Below are 26,845 nucleotides of genomic sequence, written 5' to 3' on the forward strand. Positions count from 1 at the left end.
AATAATCAAACCTGTCTATTAATAAGTTTTATTACAAAAAGAAAATTACAATATTTAACTTTTGCAAGTACACAGATGTGTCGCAAGCAGAGGGTGACATACGAAATAATCAGTCTTCTTCAATATAAACTATCCCACGTCTGTGTTACACAGAGAGCACAAGCGAAGTGACCAGAGTTGACATTTCTGTCGAAATGGACCATCACCAGTCGGTCGCGGCGCTTATGTCATCTTCACATAGGTGCCACTGCTGTCGCCTTGTCGTCCTGGAGGGAGGTCTGATCAGTGTGACTTCGTCTCTATCGTTCCCGGCTGGCGTACCGGCGCTTGACTTTTACGCCGTAATATTTCTCCCCCCCCCCCCCCCCCCCCTTCACATACACAAACTGACGGACCGTCGACGTACAGGGGGCACGACACCGGCGGGGGAGGCGGGAGAGTGGACGCTCTGAGGGAGGTGTGCGGACATTTGCCACGATTTTACTTGCTCCGAAGGGTTGGGTCCCTTGTCTCCCCTCCTCCTCCTCCTCATGGCTGCCACGCAGTAAAGGTACTTACTGAGCCTTTCCGCCGGTTTACTTAACATAGGACCAGAATCTCTTTCGATTTCTACAGAGACTTTCGTTGTGGAAACTATTAAATGCATCTCGCATTGAAATCCGCACCAAATTTCGAGCCTCAGTAAAACTTTGCCAATCTTGGAGATTTTGTGTTCGTCTAAATTATACGTGCCTTTTTCGGTGCTCCTGCAGCAACTTTCTGTCGTGTTTTGTGTACCATGGGGGATCAGTTTCGTCTCTTATTAATTTATTTGGTATGAATCTCTCGGGTGCTGTTGATACTATTTCTTTGATCTTAAGCCACATATGGTCCTCACTTACATAGTTTGGAAGGATTGGAGACTGTCTCTTAGAAAGACGTCAACCGTTATTTTAGCTGCTTTTATAAATAGATATATTTCGTGTTTAGTTTTGGTGAATTTCTTTGTTACAGAATTGAGCCTCGCTCGACTGTGCGTTCACTAATCCCTGTATCCGTCGTGATGCTCAGAATTATTTGTGGCTAAGAGGTCAAGTGTGTTTTTGTAACCATTTACAATTTGAATGGCCTCGTGATCTAATTGTTCAAAATAATTTTAAAAAAGCATTTACAACAATTACGGAAGTTGTTTTCTATGTACAATAGAGTTTGAAAATGTATTTTTGACAACATACGGAAGGTAGATTGAAGTCACTGCCAACCATAATTGTATGAGTAGCGAACCTATTTGTGATGAGACTCAAGTTTTCTTTGAACTGTTCAGCAACTGTTTCATGTGAGACCGGGTGTCGGTAAAAGGAGCCAGTTATTAATTCATTCCGGTTGTCGAATATAACCTCTGCCCATACTAAGTCACAGGAACTATCTGCTTCAATGTCGCTTGTGAACCGAAACACACATTACATTAATTTTCCTTAAGTTCTGCTTCTTGTTTCTGTTGTAGTGCAGATCATTAAAATTACAGCTTTTCCCTCTAAAACCTGGGATACTTTCTCTGTGACCCTGTAAATACCAGAGCTAAACAACGTAGAACAACAACGTACGTTACAAGCATAGCATTCTGTATTACTTCATTTCCTTATTTCTAACATTTTAAAATTGTACGTCGACTTTAGATGACATGACAATCATAGATGTTCTTATCTCTATTTAGTGAACGTACTTCCAGTCATGTTTTAAACATTGTCCCACTACACTTTATTAACTAATGTTTCGCCGCAAGAGATATCGGATTTTAGAGAGTAAATTAATATGGAGTAAGTCGTTCTTCTTTTCAAACATTCTCATTCCCATTTCTTCTTTCCTTATTGTCTTTGGGGCATGCAGTTGTAGTAATTAAACTAGGCACAAATGCAGTGATCAAAAAGAAATGATTAGCGTACATTCATTCGCATTCTCTTTACATTGTTCCGCCCGCAGCTCGTGTTCGTGCGGTAGAGTTCTCGCTTTCCACGCCCGGGTTCCCGGGTTCGATTCCCGGCAGGTTCAGGGATTTTCTCTGCCTCGTGATGGCTGGGTGTTGTGTGATGTCCTTAGGTTAGTTAGGTTTAAGTAGTTCTAAGTTCTAGGGGACTGATGACCATAGATGTTAAGTCCCATAGTGTTCAAAGCCATTTTTTTACATCGTTCCTTTCTTGTTGCTCCCATGCCGATGGACTGTTTCTATCGCTGTCAGTAAGCGTGAAAGGAAGCCACCCTACAGGCAGAGGGATCTGTATTAATACTTGGCAGAACTAATTACATGCTGACACAATCGTAGGTATGCTTTCGTTTCCCAAAAGTTAGAAATATTTCGATTTCGGAATAGAAGCTCTGTATTTCGCCAATATGTCGAAGAAGAAGGTCCCTTACGTACTGGTTGTATCGAGTGAGATGCGAAGACGGTAGTTTGAAAGCGGGCAAAAGTAGTACGAGGAATGGCGTCCCGTACCAGAGGGATCGCTACTCAAGCTACCTGGCGAAGGGGCAAGTGTGGCAAGTGTCCGGCGTGTCAAATGCCCGGCATTCCGGGGGGACCGGAAGCTGTGACTTTATGGGACGTCAGATTTCCTCTCGTAATCCGCCGTCCTGCCTTCGCTCTGATGGAAACGTCACCCAGAAAACGCACAGGGGCTATGCGTCCACCTCCTGAGGCTCACACTATGATGTAGAAGACGTCTGCTGCTGCAGCGTTGGCAGGTCCAGCACTATCGCTAGGACGAGAGGAGGTGGAGGCGGCGAAGGATCCGTCTCCATGGGGTGATGCCACGGTGTCGTGATGACACCCTCTGGCGGCTGCAGTGGCCGCACTATCCTTGGGATCTGTGAATCTTGGGGAATAGATAGTGAGGGGTCACCGTGGACATGACAGTGGCCAATATGATTGTGATGTCGGCTCTGTAATCCGTCTGTCCCTGAAATGAGATACACGCATGTGCCAATTCGACTAAGGACCTCACCTTGCGCCCACTGTCTGCTGCCACTAAAAACCCTGAAAAACACAATATCATGCGGTTCGAAGCAATACTTGCGGCCTTCCTTCGGCGCCGGATGCTGAGGAGGGTAGAGAAGGTGGAGCAGTGTTCGATGGCGGCGTCCGTGAAGCAATTCCGCCGGCGATGGTCCATGGGGATGCGAACAATAGTTGGCAAGAAACGGTTGCAGTACTTGATCATTGGTGTGTGCGGTGCGAAATTCGGCCATCTACTGCTTGAAGGTTCTGACAAAACGTTCCGCTTCGCCGTTTGACTGTGAATGGAACGGTGCAGTAGTTAGATGATGTATGCCATTGCGTTCACAGAATGTTTCAAATTCATTTGATGTGAACTGAGGGCCGCTGTCCGACATTATGGCGTCAGGCAAACCTTCGAGGTAAAAAATAGAGGACAATGCCTGAAATTGCTACGTGACGTTGTCGATTTCATTGGTGCAGCAAAAAGAAACTTGATATAACAGTGTACCACAATCGACCAACGAATGTTCCAATAAAGTCCCGCAAACTTTATGTGCACACGTTGCCATGGTGATTACGACGTAGGTTGAAAAAATGACTCTGAGCACTATGGGACTTAACATCTATGGTCATCAGTCCCCTAGAACTTAGAACTACTTAAACCTAACTAACCTAAGGACGTCACACAACACCCAGCCAGCACAAGACAGAGAAAATCCCCGACCCCGCCGCGAATCGAGCCCGGGAACCCGGGCGTGGGAAGCGAGAACGCTACCGCACGACCACGAGATGCAAGCTGCGACTTAGGGCAAGCAGAGAATTTTACTGGTGGAGCGGACTGATTTTCCGCTCATACCTGACACAGTGACGTCATCGGTTCTATTTGGCTGTCCATACCCTGCCAAGTACAGTGTCGACACGCTAACTGTTTTGTATGAACAATCAACCAGTGTCCTTCGTGAAGTAACTGCAACGCTTCTGTTTGCAAAGCTATGGGCATAAACACATGTGACCATACACTGTCATTTTGAACAATAGTCGCACCTTGTGAGGTTATGTCACGCATGCGCCAAGTCGACGAAGGACCTCGCCTCGCGCCCACCGTCTGCTGCCACTAAAAACCCTGAAAAACACAATATGATGCGGTTCGAAGCAATACTTGCGGCCTTCCTTCGGCGCCGGATGCTTAGGAGGGCCGTCAAAGTCTGTATCAGGCCAATCCGAAGACGTGAAAGTGCGTCCACATTACCATTTTGAGCTGTCGGACGATACACAATCTCGTACTGGTATTGAGACAACGACAAAACCCATCTTTGCAATTTTGGGGCAGTTAGTACAGGAACCGGCTTCATCGGATGAAACAAGGACTGCAATGGCTTGTGATCCGTTACTAAGTAGATTTTTCTGCCATGCAAATAGTGGTGGAATTTGGCGACACCATACACAACAGCCAATGTCTCTTTCTCTATTTGTGAATAGTTACACTGAGCTTTCGACAACACTTCTGATGCGAAAGCAATAAGCCTGTCTTTATTACCAAATCTGTGCGAAAGCACTGCACCAATTCCGTAAGAGGAAGGTCAACTTGCAACACAACTGGTTTTCCGGGATGAAAACGAACCAACCATCGATCACTGAGCAAGGCATCTTTAAGTTTCTGAAACGCCTCTTGGCACTTATCTGTCCAAACAGAGGGGACGTTCTTGTGACGCAAGAGTTGCAATGGAGCTGCGATTCGTGCAGCATTGCGTATGAACCGAATATAATAGGTCATTTTCCGTGAGATAGACTGCAATTCTGTTTATGACATGACCAAGATACTGCAACTCGGATTTTTAAAAATCACACTTGTCCAGTCTACGTCTTAGTCCTGAATCAGATAACGCACGAAACAAAGCACGCAAATGTGCAATGTGTTCTTCAGGTGTATAACCTGCTGCTACAATATCGTCCAAATAGTTTGATCAGTTTCGTACTTGAGCAGTCGGCTGTTACAAATACTGTTGGAAAATGGCGGGTGTGGAAGCACTGCCAAAAGGGAAACGCAACTATATAAAGAAGCCCAAATCAGTGTTCACAACAGACACGGTTTGAGATTCTTCATCTAGAGGTATTTGAAGATATGCGTCGCGCAAATCAGTTTTTGAAAAGTAGTGACCAGTGCCTAATCTGTCCATACGATTCTCTGGTCACAGCAATGGATAAGTTCGATCACAGTTAGTGGGTTAAGTGTAGACTTAAAATAAACACAGAAGTGAATGTGACCTGAAGGTTTGGGGAGCAAAACCAGTGAACTTGGCCACTGACTAGCTTGTATGGGCGCAATAGCTCCACTATCTTGCAATTCTTTAATTTCAGCAGCGACTTCGTCCCGTAATATAATGGCAACAGTTCTGGCCCTGCAGTATTTCGGATGAGCATTGTCTTTCATAGTAATATGTGCAACAAAATTGGTAGCCTTGCCTAAACCTTCGGAAAAGAGTTCATGGAATTCTTTCAGGAGGATAGCTACACTGTCTTTGGCATTGAATGCTGTCACTGACAACACATTGTCCTGAATTTGAAAGCCAAACAAATCAAACGAATCAAGGCCAAAATGTTCTCACAATCACGTGACTATAGCACAGTGAAATTCACAGTTCGCATATGCGAGTGATACATTGCAGACAAAGTACATTTTCTGAGAACGGGAATGTCTTGTGTATTATAAGCCATCAGGTACATGCTAGTTTTAGACAGACGTGGGGAGCCTAACTGTTCACTTGTGTTACGACTCAGCAATGTAACAGAGGCATCTGTGTCGAAATGAAATTTCACACGTTTTCCACTAAGATGCAAATGAACAAAAAGTTTGTTGGACTGTTGTAGCGCTGAAGAAACTATTCACTTGCTAGTTTTGCTAATGCTTGCAGCAGGCTTTGAATACACTGCATTGATTACATGGGTCTTGTGACTAGATTTTTGTGCGTGGGCACAATTGTTATGTGCGTTCCACTGCAAACATACTGATTTTACGCGAACTTTCTTGCCACAAGCGTAACATTGTGCTTGTCTGGACGGGCAGTCTTGGCGTTTGTACCGTGAATAGCACCGACGGCATGACTTATTGTTGTTCGCCTGTTAAGACAACTGTTTATGAGGCATGGTGTCCATGCGCTGTTGCTGCCTACTGGGCTGGTTGTGAGCAAGGGACGACTCATCCTGACAAATTGGCGGTTGCCCAAATTTATCGGCCGCTACAGCACCTGAATCATACTGATCTAGAATTTACACTACGTGCTGGAATGATGGATATGACTGTTTCAGAATCTGTTCAGTAGGGTTAACATCAGTTACATTACACATGATTGCATTACACAACATAATATCTCAATATAAAGCACCACAAGCACATTTGAATTTGCATTTCCTTATCATACCGCTACGGTCGCAGTTTAGAATCCTGCCTCGGTCATGGATGTGTGTGATGTCCTTAGGTTAGTTAGGTTTAAGTAGTTCTAAGTTGTAGGGGACTGATGACCCCAGATGTTAAGTCCCATAGCGCTTAGAGCCTTTGTACCATTTTGAACCTTATCATACTCTGAAAATCTGTTACCCACTCGCAATATCGCGATATGTTTGTTCTGACCTTTTCTTACAGCGAAAGAATTGGTACCTAGTTAAGCTACCACATTCACTTGTTGGTCATAATAGTGAGTTAGAGAACCGACAACCTCCTGATAGGAAGGTTCCCTTCGTGTGGCGTTAGGGAACAATTTTTGAATGAGGTGAAAGACTGCACATCCTACCATTGACAAAAGGTAATGTATTTTCATAGTACCTGACACATTGTGAGCAATGATGTGAGCTTCATGTTGTTGCAACCACTCGAGCCATTCCTCTTCTTTTTTGTTAAACTGGTGAAAAAGCGGTATGGCACTCAGAGCTACAGCTGTTGCCGGTTCCGCTGCATTAGGTGTTTGGTTCGCTGCATTGTTGTACCGTGTTTAGTGGGGTGACTATCTGTTGCATCTGAAACTGAAACATCTATGTTAGCTGTGTTGCATCTATCGCTTGCAGCTGAGGCCCATGAGCCGGGGGAGGGAGTAGTGGGTTGCTCATTTTGGAACAGGCAGCTGCAATAAACAGGCAACGCAAGCAATAAAAGTAAGCACAGAAGCAAAGAAAATTTCTACAGCCCCCACCTCAAAACACTGAATAGAAGAGCACTATGTGAGACTCTATTGAAACGTGTAAACTCATTCCTGTAACGAAAAGACAAGGTAGAATTAAGGTGCCAGCAAAACACAAGAGCCCACAACAAAATAAAATTTGACAGCCAGGCTCTGGGTTGTCTTGTGTAAACTCATTCCTGTAACGAAAAGACAAGGTAGAATTAAGGCGCCAGCAAAACATAAGAGCCCACAACAAAATAAAATTTTGGCAGCCAGGTTCTGGGTTGTCTTGTTGGTGTTCGTATCCCAGTCTCGTCGCCAAATACGTAGTGTCCAGGAAGCGAGCATACTGAGATCGCTAGACAAAGAATCAAACCAGTCGTATTAATTAGTTTTATTACAAACAGAAAATTACAATTGTTATACGCTGCTTTGGAACTGGGCCGTCACCAGTCAGTCGCGGCGGTTACGTCTCCTTCGCATAGGTGCCGCTGCTGTCGCGTTGTCATCCGGTAGGGATGTCTGGTCAGCGTTCGATCGGCTGACTTCATCTCACAGCCACCTCTTCTCTATCGTTCCCGACTGGCGTACCGGTGCTTGACTCTTACGCCGTAACATTGATGGACTTAAAGAACATTTATTAATCTTGCAGCAGAATATTAAAAAAAAAATATTTTGGAGAGACTTTTGAAGATTTTGACTAGGTTCATGATCCATTCATTGATTTGAAACATCTCCTGAATAATTTAGGTTTCGGCTTATAAGAGGAACTGACAGATTTGAAAGCAGACCATATACTGAAATCAAAATTTTTCCGAGTGCCTTCTGATAAAATTTGGTTGTCAATAAGCTGTGAATACTCAGTTATCTCCGAGGCGGCAGCTAGTCTCTGACTACCATTCTGAACAACAATTCGTGTAAACTGGGCTTCTCGACGTTGGCTGAAATTAAAACATCAAAGAGAAGGAGACTCGGATCTGTCGATGAAGAAACGAGGCTTCTATTGACAACGATTCGGCCATGAAACCGTGTGCAGCGGCACAGGCTCAAGTGTCATGATGAAGGTACGAGTAGGCTATTTACTTTGCAACTCGTATGAGGAATGTCCATTTTCTACAGTGAATTAAATTTAGTAAGTTGTTAATACGTGCTTGAGACTACGCCTGTTTCATAATTATAATAACAATTGATTACATTACGACGTAATAAATCACAATTATATTACGAGTCACTTGATTTGGAGGTGAGAAACAATTTGTTGTGCAGTGTTGAGCCTAGGCCCATCTGAATGAACCATGAGTGATAAAGGGATGCGGAATAGTGATCTAGAGCACAAAGTACTGTGAAATGGTATTGAATACTTTCATGTAACAGACAGTGTGAGCATCCGGATGGGCATTAGAGTGGGTGTAGAAAACTTCTCCCTTCTCAAAATTTTCTGACATTTTACAGAAACCAGACTCAAGTTAGTTTACGTATCAGTGATGTGCTCTTCACATTTTCCAAGCTTTTGTTTCTTCCAAGACGTAATCAGTTTTTTTGTGTCCATGAAAATAACCGGGTTCTTATGCCTTCTTCTGTGGCCGTAAGCCATTTCTCAAACGTAAAACTTCACCATAAAAGTCCAGCCATGAATATCGATGCTACACAAACTGGTGAATGTTTGCCGCATTAAGTTGTTGTATGGCAGATAATTAATCATATCTAAAGCCATTTCTACGCAGTATCTTTTCTTCCCACCAGGGATGTAAAAGATGACCTGTGAATTTCGAAAAATCGGAGAGAGTTACTGGCAGAAGTAAAGCTGCTACTGCGAATCCTGAGTTATGCCTGGATAGCCCAGTCGGCGAAAGCATTGTCTGTGAAATGCAAGGTTCTGAGTTGGGATCCCGGACCGGCTCTGATTTTCAAGTTGATAACAAGTTTAGATAGAGTTTGCACCTGCAAGTATTGGGACCCTACTTTGCAGCTACTTCAGCCGTACTCGTAGAAAGCCGAAACAAAGCCGACGGAACCAAAGTAACAGTTCCCTTTCCTCGTTTCACTTTTCGTTCTGCTTCCATCTCTTGTGATATTTCGTCCTTGTCCACAGATATTCTACTTTCATTTGATACAAAGAAACATTGTATTTATCTTCTGTCTTTTGATCTTTTATCTCCGTTCTAAAATTCCTCGCAGGACACGTTTGAAGTGAGACACTGGTTATAGCTCTCATCTAAGTTGGTATTACTCATTTATTTTACTGCATACTGTATAACACTATTGTGTCTTGATTTCTGCAGCGCATATTTATAAAACATAGTACTCATGTCGAAAACATGACTTAGTGTAAACGTAAACTTCAATTGTAAAGTAATTTCAACGAATCTGTAATGAATGTGAGTTGGTGTTGTTAACTGTTTCAGATCGTTCGCCATTAATTTCTTTGGCCCTGAAAATTTCCTGTTAATCCTGGAACGACATATACCCCACAGAACACTACCGCTGTACCTGGAAAATAAAATGAGACGCTGTTAAAATAATCAGCAATGGCCTTAAAAGTGGCAAAACATGAAGACTGCATCCAGCGAACGTCTGATCGGTATGAACTGTACTGCATGCTAGGATACACAAATAATTAGCTTTTCGATACCGCCACATAAAATAGGTAGGAGCAATGCCCTCTACATTAAACTGCGAATCCGAAATCACCTTAGAGTATTGGTTGTTTCTGAGGAGTTGATGTTAACCCTCCTGTAGGATGAGTAGCGGTCAGCCCTCGGGTCAGTATTTTAAGTGGGCGTGGAGCCTGAGCAGGTGAGATGGTGATGCTGCAAATGCAGGGGGCTGAACTCTGGGGCTGGAATGGGTGACTGCCAAACGTCCTAAGGCGCCAGTTAAACTGCCTTGTCAGGAAACATATATAACGCTTGTGATTTTACTGTACGGGCTGGCCTCTACAGTGCGGGGGCAGGCGACCTGAATTGCACACTCTAGTGTGACAGGGATGCAGTGCTTTGTCAGCTACGGCCTTGGCGTAGGTTGGGACTCAATAGTGACGTCGAGGAGGTAGCCAGAACAAGAGTCTGTAGGTGCAAGCGCACCATGACTAACTCGCCGCTGGCAAGGTCCGCTCCACCGCACTCGAAGATGGAGATGCTCTTCAGAAGATGCCAACAATATTTCACGAACAGCGGATGTCGTGAAGGCGAAGCTAAAGATCCAAATCAGCAACACAACGTACAGCCAGAGAGGTGGTACTCAGGTATCCCGCTCAACGGGCTGCAGGTGGTAGTTTGAGTCGCTTGGTGTGGCCCTTCACCAGGAGGAGGCCCAGACTCAATCGCATCTTCTATCAGTCATGGAGGTGACCAGACAGCAGTGGCTGCTTGCAGCAGCTAAATTCCACTGAAGCCAGCTGGTCGAAATCCCGGAGGCAAAGTTTTCACTCAGACAACAGGTAACGCATTACGACTTGCTAAACAACTTATCCTTTAACTAACGAGACTTTCATTCCGTCTGAATCAGAGATGCAGGCAGGATGATAGGATACTGAGACTGATGCTTCTGAAATAGTAATTATTCAAGCTGGACGTAATGTCGTTGCTGCCGGCGATGCAGTTGTTTGCCCTCATTATCCATTGTTGTCAGCGGACTTGTCCCTATCGTGGTGTCTCAAAGATTGTCAGTTACCCTTGCCTTTGCACTTTTCGTCAGTGCTAGAACGCAGTGAAGCAGCTGAGCTCGGATGTTACATGCTATGGCTCCCAACTGCAGGGCTTGCAGAATGACGTATTGAGTTCTGTCGTAATGCCCCATTTGCACCGCTTGATTACGACTCGGCTCTGTGTGGAAATGCATTACGAGTGGCACTCTGCCTTCTGCAACATTGGCATTCTTTGCGTTCCCCAGATACAGACTATGATACTCAGTGCGAGCTGGAGCTGGTTCTCTACCATCTGCACCAAGTAGCAATTTTAAAAATTTGTAAGCGCGCCCAGAAAATGGGTCTGCTGTGAACAGAGGATCCACCGTCTGGGTGCTGGGTGCTAGAATAAATGGTTTTAGGAAGGCGATACTCAACTACATGCAGAACGTTTTCAGAGGTTGAGAGGACAGACACGTCACGTACCTTGAGTAAGACAACTATCCACACTCCCACACACACACACACACACACACACACACACACACACACACACACAGTGCGACGTCAGCTGAAAACTACAGAGTGCCAACGCGACCAATGTTGTTGTGGTGTCCATTGACACAGCAGGACAGAGGCGCGATGACTGTGCTGAGCCCAGCGGCACTGCTGGACAGCTCGTTGTCTTTTCAGGGTAACCATGGTTCTTCTTACAGCATCACAATGGAAGAATACTTGTGAGGAGGCTTAGAAGAGTACGAACGTACCACATTGCATTCGTCATCGTCGGAAGGACCCAGCCACCAGCTGGCGCGATGGTATTGGTATACAACACGATCACCTCACGTTGGCATAGCCAGTGATCAGGGCGACAGCTGTTACATACCTGATGTGTTAAGGCCGTTCACTGCACCTCATCATCGAGGTCATCGTGACGTTGTCTTTCAGCAAGATAATGAAAGACCGCTTCTTGCCCGTGCTTTCTTAATCAACCTCGATAAAGAGACAGTGCGAGGGTTACCCTAAAGAGCACGTTTTCCAGCTCTCTTATCCACGGAAATCATCTGGTCATGAGTAGCCCAGACTCTTGTATGCCACAACTCACCGGCCACTACGACTGACGCATTCTGACAGGGAAATGCATTAGTATGGATAGACGTATACGTAAATCTCATCCATGTTCAGCTGGACTCCATGCCCGGCCAGTTCAGTGCTGTTGTTGCTGCCGAAGGTGGCTACTTTGGTTTCTTGATTCTGGACTATGAACATTCCCAGATCACTTACAAATTTAATAATACATTTTTCTACTATACTGAATTCATAAAATAAATAAAATTCCTTTATTGATTTCCATTCTGGTATTGTAGTTCTAATGACCAGCAGTGTAACTTTAATTCGTACAAGGTGCTATATTACAAAAAATAGTTGTGTCATAAAACAGTGGGTTGTGTGTTTTTTAGAATTTATTATTTTTTCTACGCCAACATGAGTAGAGTTCACCTGTGAATACGCAATTCACACGATTCGTATTGGTTGTAGAACATTAGATTCACTGTAACTGTCGAGAACTATGGCGCACGCTGTGTGGCGTAATGATCAGCATCGCTAGTCAACGTGTCGCGAGTCACTTGTTAAAACCCGACACACCAGCGGTTATTTGTAATTTAGTATCTATCGTTTCTGTAATGTTCGTGAAACATCTCATGTTTGTATACGCTGGAATATTCGACGCCGGCCGCGGTGGTCTGGCGGTTCAGGCGCTCAGTCCGGAACCGCGCGACTGCTACGGTCGCAGGTTCGAATCCTGCCTCGGGTATGGATGTGTGTGATGTCCTTAGGTTAGTTAGGTATAAGTAGTTCTAAGTTCTAAGTTCTAGGGGACTGATGACCACAGCTGTTAAGTCCCATAGTGCTCAGAGCCATTTGAACCATTTTTTTTTAATATTCGACGTTTGTATGAATACGGGATTTTTGCAATATACGTTCTTAACTAAATCACCAGCAGTCTCCAGTCTCTGCGCTTGATGTCAATAATAAACATTCTTCCATTTCTATGGGTTGTACTTCATTCACGACCCTGCCTTCGGAGTGGTTTATATATATATATATATATATATATATATATATATGTGTGTGTGTGTGTGTGTGTGTGTGTGTGCGCGTGCGCGCGCACGCGGGCGCCCGTGTGTGTGTGTGTGTGTGTGTGTGTGTGTGTGTGTGTGTGTGTGTGTGAGAAAGAGAGAAAGAGAGAGAGAGAGGAGAGTGAAAGACAGAGAGAGAGAGAGGGAGAGGACTTCAATCCCACCACAACGATAAAATAAGAGAAATCAGGACTCTCGCAGAAAAATTTAAGTGCTCGTTTTTCCCGCGCGCCGTTCGGGAGTGGAACGGTAGAGAGACAGTTTGAAGGTGGCCTATTGAACCCTCTGCCAGGCGCCTTATTCTGAATAGCAGAGTAATCTCGTAGATGTAGATGAGAAGACTTATGTTAAATTTTTTAAACCTTAAGTATTTGTGTAATAAGCATTGAGGCACACATGTCAAGTACACTGTCTGGGTCTGGAGCGAAGGGAACGTTCTGCCTCATCCAAAGGATGTTCCACTGAGTTCCGACAACGACTCTGTGCTTGCCAGTCCATTTCATGTATACAATTGTCCGTAAATCATTGTCTGTCGCATACCACCTTATGAAGGACTGCACTGTCTTCTCATACAAACAATGATACTGTCTGAACTGTTCCTCTACTGTAAAATGTGTTCCTATGTTTACGAATATAACGTTTTCTTAAGTGCAAGAAGGGGACCACACCGTAACCACCAAATAAACCCACATCCCATAACATTACCTCCTCTTTACTTCATTGTTGGTACTACACTTTATGGCTGATAGCTGTTTCTAGCTATTCGCGAAACCCAGACCCATCCGCCGGATTGCCACAGGTTATAAGGTGATTCAACACACGATATCACTCGCTTCCAGTCATCCTCTGTCCGGCGGCATCGCTCTTTACACTACCTCAAGCGCCACCAAGCACTGACTATAGAAACTTGTAGCTTATGAGGAGATAATTCATCCCTTGTAACGCCCTACGCACAGTCACTTGTGCTGGCAGAACTTCTGGTAACACTGACGAATCATTCCTTATGCTGTTTTCATGAGGTTTCTTACAGTCTCTCTCCGCAATGTTCTACGGTCCGTGTCCGTTAGTACATGAAAACTGGCTGGTCTCAATTTAGCAGTGGTTGTTCCTTCGCGTTTTCAGTTCACAAGTACAGCACCAAAATTAGATTTGGGAAACTTTAAAAGGCTTGAAAAGTTTCTGGTGGATTTGTTACTCAGATGCCGCCCAATTAGTAGTAAGAGTAGGGCACTTTCGAAATCACTGAGCTTTCCTGACTGACCTAGTCTTCTGTTGCTGCTTCTCTGTTGACTACACTTCACTCCTCCCTTTCCTTTCATTTACGCGGATCCGTCTCTCGTGATATGTCGTGGCAGTTCAGTATTGCATAGCGGTGTCGGGATACTTTTATGCCGGCCGAAGTGGCCGTGCGGTTCTAGGCGCTGCAGTCTGGAACTGCGAGGCCGCTACGGTCGCAGGTTCGAATCCTGCCTGGGGCATGGATGTGTGTGATGTCCTTGAGTTACTTAGGATTAACTAGTTCTAAGTTGTAGGGGACTAATGACCTCAGAAGTTGAGTCCCACAGTGCTCAGAGCCATTTTTGATACTTTTATCAGGTAGTGATGTATTTCCTCGACACCAAAGAAATGAGTCTATTCGCGTTACTAAGAACCTATTGTCACATATTTTTAAGCGCCTGTTTTCCGACTTTAACCTGTGTCCTTTCTCAAAAATAAGTTTTAGTTTTCTCTAATATCTGTGTAAATGTGGACGAAATGTTTGCCGCAGACGTTCTCACGCTCCATCGCAAATTATTGTCGTGTATGGGGGCGTAAACAAGACTAACGAGAGAGAACATACATACTTACAAAATGAAGTCAGTTAATTACGAATAGCCTTCACAGCAGAACCCGTTAGAGTCCAGGATATTCATTGCTCAAAACATTTATGGATGTTGTTTTTCGTGAGAAGGCAGTTTGTTGTTTCTGGTGGACTAAAACAATTTCCGTAGTACACCGTTAGTCCACTGACACTGAGTTGATCATCTTTGAAGAAATATGTTACAACCTAAGTACACAGCTCTAGTTCCAATAGAAACAAATGGTTCGCTCTCACATAGTATACATGTGGTGTCGTTCCTTCCGGAGCATCTGCTACGAATTAAAACACAAAGGAATTACAGACACTCGCTGCGAATGGGCACTGATTGAAATCAATGGTCCTTTAAAAAGTTATTTGATGCTGCCTCCCTTCGACCTCTGGGGATATTTAGCAGAGCGCAGCAAATAGGAACCTCGTTTTCTAACAAAAATAATTTTTATATCCTGGCTTTAAGATTCGGCACATCAGATATCTTTTTCTAAAGGCTCATAATTTTCAATTATATTTTTATCTCACTTGATCTTTCATTTACCTCAGGGAAATAATTACGTTCTTAACTAAATCACCAGCAAACTGCTGTTTTGATGAAGTCGGCATCTAGTACTTGACACAAAACGGCAAAAAGAAATCACTTCTGTTCGCGTAAAATATTTTCCGCCACTGTGAATCACTCGTGAATTTAAATCCGAATATTTCTTCAACATCATAAACCTCAAATCATTACTAAGTTATGTCTTTAATGTATGTTATACAATTTCCGCTTCTGACTACAGTCAGTGGCAGTGGCGACGGATTGCATGTTGTGAGCGGAAAAGACGATGTATCCATAAACGCGGACTGAGATTCAGAGTCCGGCGGCTGGGGAGACATCTGCATTTTTGTTCGGTTGGGGACGGGAGTGGTGCGCTGCGCGGAAGCTCGTAGCGGAAGGGGAGAGCCAGTAACGGCCCTTCCTTCCTCCCTTTGTTTCACGTCCAGCGCTGCAAACAGCGGATCGAAACTTTCCGCAGTAACGCATTGCATATGAGCTCCCGTCAGATTCCCGTCCATTACAGTCCGGCAGGATCCCCGTCTTCCGCTCTGCAGCAGCAATTAAGTGCAGCACTATTAGCGCTGGTTGTTTCGCTGTGTCCTCCAAGGTGTTCTCTTGTAATATGCTTCACCCAGTGGATGCAGTTCCACTTGTGGTGAAACGAGAAACTGGAACTGTAGGGGAAACGAAATTTGGCAGGCTGTATTGTCGTAATTGTTCAAGCGGAAATGAAACTGTGTCATAGTATCCCCACAATCTTCTAATCTAAGTGGCGGAGCAGCGAACGACCACTGGCGTCTGAAGGTTCTCCAATCAATACGGTAATTCACTCTTCTCATGACTTAGATAACGATGCTGTCTTATCTGTGATTTTCCTACATACCAAACTATGTCATCCATCCCTTTGTTTCATTTTATGTGGTCACGACGCTGGCAATATCTTAGAAAATAATTTCACTGCACAAGCGTTCCTAAACACTCCAATTAATTCAAAACATTCATATGCTACAATAAAATTAATATCTGTTAATGTTATGTTATTTATGGCACTCTCAGTTTTTAGAAACGATTATTAGTAATTTGTCAATACACGTACCACTGAAAGCAGATTGTAACTACAGAGCTCGAACTCTATTACGGTATTTCTTTGCTCTATACAGCCGCACAGTCACAGAACAATATTACTCAACTTCTGTATAATTTTAGGGAAATGATGTTTAACTACACTTTTCATAAGCGATTGGTTTTTCTATGGCTTTGGAGAGTTTTTACAATAAATCGAAGAACTCTGTAAGACGGATGTCCTTCTTTATTTTAGAACACTCGCTGAGTACCTGGAATTGGCTGGGTATATGCTTAGTCCAATATTCTATTAGTCTATCTCCTTCTTCGCACTCTCTTTGTCCTTCTCCTCTTTTCCTTTCTGTATCCATCTCCTTCCTCTCTCTGTCCATCTCCTCTTCCCACCTCACCCTGTATCATATCCTCGTCTTTAGTCTCTCCGACCATCTCCTCTTCTAGCCCCACTCTGTCCATCCTCTAATCTTCTCTTTTTCTGTGTATTCCCTCCTGTGTATTTCCTCCTCCCTCTCTCTGCCTTTATCTTCCTAATCCTGTCTATGTCCATCTCCTCTCTTTCCATTCTTTGTCCATCTTCTCCTCTCTCCTCTATTTGTCCATATCCCCTTCCCCTCTCTCTGTCCATTTTCTCCTCCTCCCTTCCAGAGTACATCACCTCCTTCCCCCTAACTGTCTGTCCATCTGCTCCTACCACCTTGTCTCTCCACGATATCAAGCTCACCTCAATAGGAGGTTAGTAGTTCTTAACGCCACGATATTTCTTACCAGATAGTAACTACTATCTGTACCTGATTTGACTGAACTCGTTCCAAGAGTTTAGTGTGAGCCTTTTACCACTGGCTTTACCCCCCGTGAACGCATATATCAAATATATTTTACGTATATTCAATATGTTTCAAACATATTTGCACACATACTTCATATGTACCTCTATCGATATGCACCACGCAGCCTCATTTTCATGTAGCTTAATGTTTATGACGTCGTATCTCCTGAACTATGTGTTGAACAACGCTATAATTTTGCAAGTACATCCAGTGGTATATGCGGCTACTTTCCACGAAATGTGTTCCGAATACAGTTACCAGTAAATAAGTAATAAATTAAAGCATCGTGTTTCGAGCGACAATATTACTGTGTAAGCAGCGAAAACGTAGTATTTCTTTTATATATTAAAGATTGAAAATCCTGGAAAATAATTTCTATTTTGATTAGTTGTTTCAGCTACACACAAGCCATCTTCAGAGCTAATATACAAAACTACACGTAATAATACAATAACATACAGCAGCTTAAATGACTCAAAATAAAAAAAAATGCACAGGAGGTTAAAATAGTGAGCCAAAACATTATGACCACTGCCCCCCCCCGCGACTTTGTGTTCCGCGTGTTGGCGTTGCGGGTAGGTGACGCGGTAGCGAAAATATGTAAGTGGAGCAGACACGGACGGGGGATCACCCTAACGAAGATATGAGCTGGAAATGGGTAAATCCATTGAAATAAGCGACATTGATAAAGGGAAGAATATTATTACGCATAGCCTGTGAACGAGAATCTCGAAAACCGCGAAGCTGGTCACATATTTACAAGCTACTCTCGTGAGCATCCACGGAAAGAGGTAGAACTACAGTGAAACTACTACAATACGCTAAATGGTTGGACGTCCACGGCTCTTCACAGAACGTGGTTTTCGGCGGCTTGTGTGCTCAGCAAAGTAGGATATATGGTGATGTGCGGCATCTGTCGAAACAGCAAATCGGTGATGCACGCACAAGTATTCCGGCGCACACCTTTCATCGTTCGTTGTTGAACAAGGAGCTCCGCAACACACCATCCGTCCGTGTTCACATGCTGATCCAACGACGTTGTCAATTGCGATTGCAGTGGGATTCGAATGACGATCAACGTAAAGTGTCGGCTCTTCGAGTGAATCACGTTTTCGCTATACAAGGTCGATAGCCTCTTCACAAACGCCGTCATCGTAGTGAATGGTGCTCGAAACGTGCAGCGCGCTGCGGACGCAGACTGGTTGGGGCCGGGGGACATTCTCCTAGCCTTGCGGAGACTTGTGGCAGTAATCAAGGTCAAACTGACAGCTGCGAACCACCTGCGTTCCGTCATGCTTCCCGACCGGCGATGATATCTTTCAGCAGTATAACTCTACGTGCCTCGGAGCCAGAACCGTACTAGAGTGGTTTGAGGAACATTATAGTGAACTCACGTTGATGTTTTGACAACCAGATTGTTATTGTTGTTCTTGTGGTCTTCATTCATGAGACTGGTTTGATGCAGATCTCGATGCTGCTCTATCCTGTGCAAGCTTCTTCATCCCCCAGTATCTACTGCAACCTACATCCTTCTGAATCTGTTTAGTGCATTCATGTCTTGGTCTCCCTCTACGATTTTTACCCTCCACGCTGCCCTCCAATGGTAAATTTGTGATCCCTTGATACCTCAAAACATATCCTACCAACCGATCCCTTCTTCTTGTCAAGTTGTGCCACAAACTCCTCTTCTCCCCAATTCTACCCATCTAATCTTCAGCACTCTTCTGTAGCACCACATTTCGAAAGCTTCTATTCTCTTCTTGCCCAAACTATTTATCGTCCATGTCTCACTTCCATACATGGCTACACTCCATACAAATATTTTCAGAAACGACTTCCTGACACTTATATCTATATTCGATGTTAACAAATTTCTCTTCTTCAGAAACGCTTTCCTTGCCATTGCCAGTCTACATTTTATATCCTCTCTACTTCGACCATCATCAGTTATTTTGCTCCTCAAATAGCAAAACTCCTTTACTACTTTAAGTGTCTCATTTCCTAATCTAATTCCCTCAGCATCACCCGACTTAATTCGCCTACATTCCATTATCCTCGTTTTGCTTTTGTTGATGTTCATCTTATATCCTCCTTTGAAGACACTATCCATTTCGTTCAACTGCTCTTCTAAGTCCTTTGCTGTCTCTGACAGAATTTCAATGTCATCGGCGAACCTCAAAGTTTTTATTTCGTCTCCATGGATTTTAATACCTACTCCGATTTTTTCTTTTGTTTCCTTTACTGCTTGCTCAATATACAGATTGAATAACATCGGGGAAAGGCTAGAAGCCTGTCTCACTCCCTTCCCAACCACTGCTCCCCTTTCATGCCCCACGACTCTTATAACTGCCATCAGGTTACTGTACAAATTGCAAATAGCCTTTCACTCCCTGTATTTTACCCCTGCCACCTTCAGAATTTGAAAGAGAGTGTTCCAGTCAACATTGCCAAAAGTTTTCCCTAAGTCTACAAATGCTAGAAAAGTAGGTTTTTAGACTTAGAGAAAGCTCTTGACAATGTTGACTGGGATACTCTCTTTCAAATTCTGAAGGTGGAGGGGTAAACTACAGGGAGCGAACCAGATTAGCCTTATGTGAATCCTGTGGAATCCATCTGTGTCGCTATCGGGTGCCATCAATGAGTGTGCAAATCAGCGACCCGTTATTTACGGGAATTATATTATCTGTGCAGAGGCACCTAATGCCAAATACCTCCACAAAGCCACCAACAAACTGTCGGATCCCTGATACGCAGAATTAGTGATGTATTTCATTCCAAAGACGGACAAACAAGTTAATAAGCAGGTGGTCATAATGTTTTAGCTCATCAGTGTATAGCAAAGTGTAGAAATATGGAGGAAAAAAATAATTACTTGATACCTACCATAAAAACAATCTTGATTAGTGTAACTGTCATAACGACTCACCACATCGTTATAATAATTATTTTAAGAATGACAATAGCCAAACAGCACGTACAGGTAAAATAAGTTTGCATCGTTAGAGACCATTCAAGTAGATTGATTGTCATAAAACTGATAAATATACATTAAGGTAAAGAAGAGGGATTGAAACTGAGGTAACGTATTTACACAAGTCAAAACTGTCCATGAAAGCGGCTCCTTTGTTATGTCTGTTGTGACTAATATAGTTGTTAATACATGGTTTGCATAACTGTGATAATTTTTGACATGATCAGACGCTCTGAGTGGTACTGCTTCAGCTATTTCCGCATCAAAATAAAGAGAGACAGCAGAACTAAAAAATTAATGTACCTATTAGCAACGGGAAGAAAATCTTTCCTAAAAAACATAAATATGCCAATATCGAATAAAAATAGATGTTTTAACAAGTCTTTTCAGAAAGTGCTTGCCTGAAGTTAAGCATTATACTGGAATGAAACTTTAAAAGTAAATGGTACTAACAATAAGAGAACACTAACTTTTGAACTGCGGTGTTAAAGAAGAGTGCTGAAGGCTACATGGGTAGACCGGATAGAGAGGGACAGATTGTCCTACGTTACCGACGTTCACACAACATGTCTCGAATGGCTACGTAGCCAAGGAGAGGATTTCTATCTTCTAGAAATTGCATGATTGGATGGACGTTCCAACCGTTGTTTGTAGAGACTTGGTGTCTATGTTGATAAATATTGTCATGTATCCGTATCACTTTGAAGGGTAGTGCAGCGTTCTATTTATTTATATTGTCATAACAATGTTAACTTAATTTTGGCGATCCCTCGTAGCTATTGTCATATTGTCTATTTTATTAGCGTTTTGATGAGTACATTTCTCATAACGCTCCTATACTCTAAGAGTAATACAACTACGAGAAAGGGAAGACTGACATACCGAAACAACCACAACTAAGACACATTTTGTAGAAGGAGGAATAAATGAGTAAGTGATAGATAGAGATGGACAAAAGAAAGAGAAACGATAGAATAGAGGAACGCCGAGAGTTTGTTGACCATGGTATAGAGATATTGGCTTGTTACTGGGAAGAAAATCAAATGGCTCTGAGCACTATGGGACCTAACTTCTTTGGTTATCAGTCCCCTAGAACTTAGAACCACTTAAACGTAACTAACCTAAGGACATCACACACATCCATGCCCGAGGCAGGAATCGAACCTGCGACCGTAGCGGTCGCGAGGTTCCAGACTGTAGCGCCTAGAACCGCTCGGCCCCTCCGGCCGGCTACTGGGAAGAATGAAGACATCTGGGATGTACCTAGAAGATAGCAGAAAATGCTTTGGTATCCTGTTGAATGTAGCGTGGTTTCGTTTCATGTGAATAATACTGACTAATTTGTTCCACTGATGTTAAGCTAATACTGAGGGTAAATGGAAAAAATTATAGAGTTATTCGTAAGTTCAACCATGGTTTTGAATGTATTCGATCTTGTATTTCGATTTTGGGATCGTAATAAGAATTTAACGTGCAATATGACGTACTAGGGAGTTCGAATAACTAAGAAACGTCTGCTTAATAGGGACTGACTAAAAATAACATCGTTTATCCTGTTGCAACTACTATAACTAAGTGTAAAAAGGCCGAAGTTTCCAAAAACCGAATGTACACACTTATCTCACGTAAGCATTCGTGACTAGTGCGAGATTATGACTACTACGGGTTATTCTCTGTCTGCGTCGAATTGGACAGCTTTACAGGCTTAGATTGTGAGAAAATCGAAAGGTTTGACGTGTATCTTTTCTTCAGTGAAACTGGAAAATTTTATGATATTTTATTGCACATTTCCTACATGTCCTGAAAGTGTTTTCTACCAGCTTTGGACGTTCATTCATTTTCATGTTTCGGTGTTTTTAAATACGATAACAAACAACCATCATGGAGCATGGATGAAACTTCACTGGGATGGAAAACTTCTGGACGAGGGTAACTCATGCGTGATGTGTCACTGCTTAGGAATATAGTTCGATGAAACTTGGACCATACATGGAAAGAACTGCCACAACATAGCGCAGATGGTAAGTTAAAGAAATACGAAACCAAAGTAACACAACTGGCACTTTTATTCAGAGACAATAGTTACATTGGTGTCACCACTATTTATGATCGTCCCCTGGACATAACAAAAGGCTGAACATGGTTATTAATAGGATGCGTGATCATCATGGACATAACACATGCTCTACAACGTGCCCCCATGCAAGTTTCGTAAAGGGTAGGCTTTTCGTTCCTGCACCAGCGGGGTTTACCATTGCTGGATCATCGTTGGGCCATGTGAACGTGCTGTAATACGACTTCCCAACGCTGCCCACACGTGCTCATTTTTCTTTTGTTTCCTTTACTGCTAGGTCAATATACAGATTGAATAACATCGGGGATAGGCTACAAGCCTGTCTCACTCCCTTCCCATCCACTGCTTCCGTTTCATGCCCCACGACTCTTACAATTACCATCTGGTTTCTGTACAAATTGTAAATAGCCTTTCGCTCCCTGTATTTTAGCGCTGCCACCTTTAGAATTTGAAAGAAAGTATTCCAGTCGACATTGTCAAAAGTTTTCTCTAATTCTACAAATCCTAGAAACGCAGGTTTGCCTTTCCATAATCTTTCTTCTAAGATAAGTCGTAGGTTCAGTATTGCCTCACGTGTACCATCATTTCTACGGAAACCAAACTGATCTTCCCCAAGGTCGGCTTCTACCAGTTTTTCCATTCGTCTATAAATAATTCGCGTTAGTATTTTGCAGCTGTGACTTATTAAACTGATTGTTCGGTAATTTTCACATCTGTCAACACCTGCCTTTTTTGGGATTGGAATTATTATATTCTTCTTGAAGTCAGAGGGTATGTCGCCTGTCTCATTCATCTTGCTCACCAGGTGGTAGAGTTTTGTCAGGACTGGCTCTCCCAAGGCCGTCAGTATTTCTAATGGAATGTTGTCTACTCCCGGGGCCATGTTTCGACTTAGGTCTTTCAGTGCTCTGTCAAACTCTTCACGCAGTATCGTACCTCCCATTTCATCTTCATCTGTATCCTCCTCCATTTCCATAATATTGTCCTCAAGTACATCGCCCTTGTATAGACCCTCTATATACTCCTTCCACCTTTCTGCTTCCCCTTCTTTGCTTAGAACTAGGTTTTCATCTGTGCTCTTGATATTCATACAAGTGGCTCTCTTTTCTCCAAAGATCTCTTTAATTTTCCTGTAGGCAGTATCTATCTTGCCCCTAGTGAGATAGCCGGCCGGAGTGGCAGAGCGGTTAAAGGCGCTACAGTCTGGAACCGCACGACCACTACGGTCGCAAGTTCGAATCCTGCCTCGGGCATGGATGTGTGTGATGTCCTTAGGTTAGTTAGGTTTAAGTAGTCCTAAGTTCTAGGGGACTTATGACCACATCAGTTGAGTCCCATAGTGCTCAGAGGCATTTGAAGCATTTGAACCTAGTGAGATAAGCCGCTACGTCCTTACATTTGTCCCCTAGCAATCCCTGCTTAGCCATTTTGCACTTCCTGTCGATCTCATTTTTCGGACGTTTGTATTCCTTTTTGCCTGCTTCATTTACTACATTTTTATATTTTCTCCTTTCATCAATTAAATTCAATATTTCTTCTGTTACCCAAGGATTTCTACTAGCCCTCGTCTTTTTACCTACTTGATTCTCTGCTGCCTTCACTACTTCATCCCTCAGAGCTACCCGTTCTTCTTCTATTTCATTTCTTTCCCCCATTCCTGTCAATTGTTTCCTTATGATCTCCCTGAAACTCTGTAAAACTTCTGGTTTAGTCCGTTTATCCAGGACCCACCTCCTTAAATTCCCACCTTTTAGCAGTTTCTTCAGTTTTTATCTACAGTTCATAACCAATAGATTGTGGTCAGAGTCCACATCTGCCCCTGGAAATGTCTTACAATTTAAAACCTGGTTCCTAACTCTCTGTGTTACCATTATATAATCTATCTGATACCTTCTAGTATCTCCAGGATTCTTCCATTTATACAGCATTCTTTTATGATTCTTGAACCAAGTATTAGCTATGATTAAGTTATGCTCTGTGCAAAATTCCACCAGACGTCTTCTTCTTTCATTTCTCACCCACAATCTATATTCACCTAGTATGTTTCCTTGTCTCCCTTTTCCTACTCTCGAATTCCAGTCACCATGACTATTAAATTTTCGTCTCCCTTCACTACCTGAATAATTTCTTTGATCTCACCATACATTTCATCGATTTCTTCATCATCTGCAGAGGTAGTTGGCATATAAACTGGTACTACTGTAGTAGGCATGGGCTTCGTGTCTATCTTGGCCACAATAATGCGTTCACTACGCTGTTTGTAGTAGCTTATCCGCACTCCTATTTTTTTATTCATTGTTAAACCTACTCCTACATATCCCATATTTCATTTTGTATTTAGAACCCTGTATTCACCTGACAAAAAGTCTTGTTCCTCCTGCCACCGAACTTCACTAATTCCCACTATATCTAACTTTTCTATCCATTTCCCTTTTTAAATTTTCTAACCTATCTGCCCGATTAAGGGATCTGACATTCCACGATTCGATCCGTAGAACCCCATTTTTCTTTCTCCTGAAACGATGTGATAGTTAACATAATATAAAACAAATAAGATATTGGCGATATGTGGGGAGAAAAGCAACAAGCGAACTGCATTACTAAGAATTTTCTAACTTTTATATATGTACCCAGCATCGGCATGGAGTCAGCATCCCCGTCTAACTCGATTATCGACACAGAACCCTATAAATATGCAAGCGTGGTACCTTGTTGTGTCATATGTAGCTAGAGTTGCGTGTCATTGTCACAGCCGTGCAACTGACCGTGCTCTGATTTGCCCTTCTATTTGTTTCCTCTTCCCATCAGGGAAATCATCAACCATGATGGGATGTAGGTGGTCCGCAGTAATGTTTCGTGTGCCTTCGAATGTTTTCACAAGTGCTATGGAAGCCCAGTTCACTGTCCCTCATTGCATAATACAGCCCCAATCGGTCCCTGTCCGTTGTTCGATACACTTTTCGAGCAGGCGTTCACGTGGGTGATGCCTTATTTGGATAAGACCATCCACTTGGTGTAACTAAACATTGATTCATTCAAAAAGACTAAATGCTTCCCCTGGTGCACTGTTCAATCTAGATTATACTGTATGCACTGTAGTCGTAACTGATGATAAAGTGAGTTCGACATGGAAACACGTTGGGGCCGTCTGCAGTGGAGACCCACGGTCCACGCTTCGACCTCCATGTTCGGTAATGAGGCGTGGACGCCCAACGTCCGTCAATACTCGTCGTTTGATCACTTTGCTGTCACTTTCCGTAGACGAGAACGATCGTGGCACGCAGATAGCTGACCAAATTTTTCATTTCCTAAATGCTCATTCCCAGGCAACTCCAGTTGGTCAAAGTCTGGTATGTCAATGTATTTCCTCGTCTGCGGCGCGGATTGTTGCTACAATGATCATCAGTGTATAACCTGATATGAACAGTGAAATTTCACAGACAGCGCATTCAGCGGTTGCCCTGAGAATTAAGATGACTAATGGCTCGCTCTTCACCTGACACCTAGCAGGTGTGAAATTCGCATTCGGGAAAAAGGAATTCAAATCCCTTCTAGTCATCCAGATGTAGATTTCCCGTGACTTCACTACCCAGATTAAGTCAAATAACAGGATGGTTACTTCTCGAAAGGAATGTCACCATCATTTCCCAGTGCGATCATAAACTCTATCTTCAGTTAGCTGCTCGTAGAAGGAACGTTAATTCCTTATCTTCCTTTCTTCTTCTACGGGATGAATATGGCACAGCTCGGTCGCATTACTGACATGATGGTATATAAACATCTAAAGTAGTTATACCTGATGAAAAAAGCTATTTTCGACGTTATGTTAATACTGGCCTTACTTGAGTTAACCAGTTTTCGCGTCCGATCGTTATAACGTGATACTATCGCTGTCTAGTAGGTGGCACGATATTAAAAGAAATTGTTATCCACAGTGTTTGATCGGTAAGATGAAGACTAGACTGAGAATGAGACACTGGTGGAGGCTGTTCATTAGTAATGGGGAAACCTTAAGCTCGCCAAATAATTTTCTGATGATCTGTTGGACTATTTAATGGGCGAGCCACACATTTCACTAGCTCTCATTCTTTAACTATCCATAACGGGGTCAGCGGAAGACTATTAACCGAAGGAGCCCGGGTTCGAGTCCCAAAAGAGTCGGAGACTTTCTCCCTGGAGGACTGGGTGTTGCCTTGTTCTCATTATTGTTTCACAAACACTGACAAGCAAGTTACCTAACTGGCACCGCATAAATAGACTTGCTCTCGGCGGTAGGGGCCGCCATACGACAGACAGAGATATATGCCATTCATAAAAGCTCAAACGTATCACCACACCATAACGGGAAACCATCACACACAGGATATATTGCTTGTAGAATAGGAGAGGTACTTGGCAGAAGCACTTATGTATACATGAAATGTATTCGCAGCTGTGAATACGAACTACCATCATTTGTATAAGGGAATGATGACGATGAAAATTTGTGCCGGACAAGGACTCGAATCCGGATTTCCCGCTATTCCACGAATAGTCACCTTAACTGCACTGGCTACCCTAAACGACTCACGGCCACGCCCAAATTTCCATATGTCGTCGTTCCTCCGTC

This window comes from Schistocerca americana, chromosome X (assembly GCF_021461395.2).
Source record: "Schistocerca americana isolate TAMUIC-IGC-003095 chromosome X, iqSchAmer2.1, whole genome shotgun sequence".
Taxonomy (NCBI): Eukaryota; Metazoa; Arthropoda; class Insecta; order Orthoptera; family Acrididae; genus Schistocerca; species Schistocerca americana.